The sequence below is a fragment of the Lissotriton vulgaris genome, chromosome 11, assembly GCF_964263255.1.
Source record: "Lissotriton vulgaris chromosome 11, aLisVul1.2, whole genome shotgun sequence".
Classification (NCBI taxonomy): Eukaryota; Metazoa; Chordata; class Amphibia; order Caudata; family Salamandridae; genus Lissotriton; species Lissotriton vulgaris.
The window spans coordinates 342,723,078-342,727,017 of record NC_141699.1 but is presented as its reverse complement, the minus strand read 5'-3'; positions in this window follow the sequence as shown (position 1 = coordinate 342,727,017).

The following is a 3,940-nucleotide window of genomic DNA, read 5'->3' as shown; positions in this document are numbered from 1 at the left end:
CTGGACCGATATTCTGGAGCGGGAGCACGACCTGCTCGATCTGCTGGCAGTGGAGGTCCCCGGGCTTGGTGAGTAGTAGTAGCAATTTTTTCATCACTCACTACTCTGTTTTTTCTCCTGCTCTGTGTGTTAATATTGCAAATGTTTGCTTTAACTTTTTTGCAAAGAGCAATAATGCTGCTGATTACATTGATAGGAGAGCTAAATTAATATTTCAAAATCTTCTGTGCATTTCAGGTGCACTGCTCTCCTTCTCTGTGGCGGTGCCACTGCTTATTTGTTTTCTATTTTGTGTTCATTTAATTGGGCTGAGTAATGTATGAGTGTACTTTACAGAACTGCGTAATGCTAGACACAAAGGGGCAGATTTACAAGCCCCTTGCGCCACGTTTACGCTGCCTTACCTGACGCACAGCGACGTAAACGTGGCGCATCCCTGCGAGTCATGTACAACGTGATGCTTCTAAGGAGATGCGCCACGTTAAGACCTGGGCCTGCGCCACAATGGGTGCGTTCCCACGCAGGGGGAGGGGTGGCGGTCAGGCAGATGTGCGCCTCGCAAAAGTGCCTGCGTGAAATCTACAAGATTTAACGCAGGCACTTCCGCGACGCTGCTACGTCAATTCTTTATGCCTGCTTGCTTGAAGCAGGCGTAAGGACTGATGCGGTATGTTGAGTATTGGGCATCCCTGAGCATTGCTATAGTTGTTTGATTTGGTTGACAAGGACATCGACAAGCAGCAATCATCAATTTTTTCTGTTCTTTCTTTCATGTTGTACGTCAGGTCCGCCCAGGGGCAAGCGGACAGAAACCGCGGATGCAGTGGCTCCAAAGGAGGAGGATGATGCAGGCCAGGGCGGCGAGTGCTCCTTTGCTGGCCCCAGTAAGTTTTCATTTAAATATAGAGGACCTATTGTTGTCCAAGCGTTCCTAATTTAAATTTTTCGAAACAGTGTTTAGATAGGAGCAAAATCAATAATACTACTGTTGCAGGGACAATTCTCCACAAACCGAACTATGGACACCAAAGACCAGAGTAATAAATAATATTTCAGAGTGGCGTGTTTGGCACACTGTATACTATAGTATAAACTTGGTAGTGTCAGTGGCACGGACTCCTCCTTGCAAAAGTTACAAAACCTTTCGCTCAGTCACTCTAGTCTGGAGGACCAAAAACCACAGAGTCTATTCAAGTTTACAAGCTTTATTAAAAAAAGTAAAAGTAAACACATATATTAAAATAAAGTTAGCTGGAAAAGGAAAAGTGCTTGGTGCTGAGTTGATGAGTAATGGAACACATTTCTTGTGGTCGAGCCGAGCTTTCACCTGGTTTAGTTGATGTTGCTCTTGTCCGTAGAAGTCCAGCGTCTGTCTGTTCAGAGAAAAAAGATGTGTGTTAAAATTAAGCAAGCATTCATCAATTGTGACAAAAAAGTGCAGCAAGACAACAGCCTTCCCTGGAAGGAGGGACATTTTTACTTTAGACTAGAGTAGACAGTCAATTATTTTTTCTGTTGTTTTCAAATTTCTTCATTCCTAGACCAAATACTAGTGAGTGGTGTAATCTAACAGTCTTAAATATATTTTTTAGGTGGAACAGCTGGTGGCGGGGCCAGCTCGGACGTGATCGTGATCGACTCGGAGTCTGAGGACGACTCTGGGGAGGATGCGGCGCAAGAGGACAATCAGACTGTGAGGAAGCAGGCAGTGGTGGTGTGGAGTACAGGTAAGCTGGATCATGGTACTATCTGACTCTTAGATAGCATATGATGTGTATCCAGTGCTGGCCCAGTGACAAATTACAATATGGTAATTACAGCAGGCTGGGACCGACAGACAGACAGAGGCAGAGAGAGAGGAAGACAGAAGGAGAGAGAGAGAGAGGGAGGGAGCCAGAGGGAGGGTGAGGGAGGGAGACAGAGAGAGAGAGACAGCGAGGTAGAGGGAGACACAGGGAGACAGAAAGAGGGAGACAGAGAGAGAGAGAGAGAGAGACATATCGCCTGGGCCTGGTGCAGATGATACGGTTGCTGGTGTGGTTAACGGCTCAGAGGAAAAGTCACTCACTTCTGCCAGATCTCTTTCATATGAAAGAGCACCAAACCAAGGATACAAGTGAGTTGTGGGAAGGGAAATGGTGATTCAAGCGCCCCCCCTTGCCCCTCCATGCGGACGCCCATGATACTGGCCTGAATAGTTTTGTACTGCGCTGGCTAGTTGCTAGTTGTACTGTGACACAACTTCCTGCTGAATCATTTTGTGTTAATCATATTCTTAAAGAGCATTCGTTACAGATTGTTTTTCTTTCTTCTTATAGTTGGTAATACTAAAACATCAAAACCGAGCAGGAGAATGCGGGCTGTACTTGCCCGGCTACGGAGGCTGGATGCGACTGTTGCGCAATATCGCCGGCTGGTGGAAATGGAGGGGGACGACACGCACTCCAGTGCATCAAATGTAACATCTTCTGCATCCTCCTCCGTGACCCCACGTTCTGCCGGTAAGCGCAGTGCTCCAGCCAACCGGAGCCGTGCTGGAAGACGCCACCGCCGAGCAGCAAAGGCTGCACCTCCTCACAGTACTGTAAAGGCTCGCTTGCGCCGTGCACTCCGCAGAGTGTCCAACCTAGAGGCGGAGGTCCAGAGATGGAAGGAGTATCAGACTCTGGTGGAGGGCCTCCGTTTAGATCAAGCCATGCTCCAGGAGAAGTATGATGCCCTGGCCCTAAGGCATGATGCCCTGGAGGCCAAATTGAACAACCTGCATCCGTAGAGTGTCCCTTGCCCCTTTTTTACAGACTTTTGGGGGGTGGGAATTGGGAGTTGGGGTTTTTGGGGACTTTTGATGGACTATTTATTTGTTGGGGTTAGGGAGGGTCTTGCGGGAGTTTATTTTGTTAGGGATATAAAAATATACTTTTTCAAACTTTATCTGAGCATAGCTGTTTTTTACTACTTTTGAGCCTGGTGGGTGGTGGTTTTGCAGTAAGTTTGTTTTACGGAACACTGTCATCGTGTTGATTCACGTGTAATTGGCCAAATGTTTTCCAAAGTTAAATGCCTGTCACAGAGTTTCCTAAATCAAGAGTCCTAGGAGTTTACTAGTAGTAGCACTGTCACTCTCTCGCCTCTCCTCCTAATACTCCATTATACTACCTCCCATCCAAACGCTTATCTTACCTGTAATTTGTGTTTGAGGGCTGTCTCCACCTGGAATTCACAGTGTCCTAAAGCGTTCTGCCGCAGGGCCCCAACTGGAGTTTCCCGGCGTGGATTTTCTGCAAAGCAAAAGCAACCTGTAATTGGCCAAATGTTTTCCAAAGTTAAATGCCTGTCACAGAGTTTCCTAAATCAAGAGTCCTAGGAGTTTACTAGTAGTAGCACTGTCACTCTCTCGCCTCTCCTCCTAATACTCCATTATACTACCTCCCATCCAAACGTTGGTGGGGGGCCATTTGTATTACTTTTGGATTCGAAATTTGATTTCACAAGTAAGTTGATAAGTTGATTTTCTTTGTGGTGATTTTTGTGTGTGTTTTCCGACTTTTGGGGTGGTTTGGGGGATTTTGCGGGTGTTTTGCCACGTTCGTGTCGTGAAGCAACAATCTCGCACTCGCGAAATTGCAAAAAGTGCAATTCTGCACCAGAAAACCACCAGCAGGCAGCATAAACCTTCTGAAACTTGATGGATGGCATTGGATTGTGGTGATTTGTGTTGTCTTTTTTGACTTTTTGGAGTAGGGGTTGGGGGCTGGCTATGTTGGGTGGGGCCATTTTGAGGCATGGTCCTCCTGGCCATGTGGATGGGACTTACTTGTGAAATCAAATTTCGAATCCAAAAGTAATCCAAAAGGCCTCAAATCCAAATATCCAGCAGCATCCACAAAAAGTAATCCTTCCCAGTCAAGATCGAATCCAAAATGGCCAGGAAACAGGAACA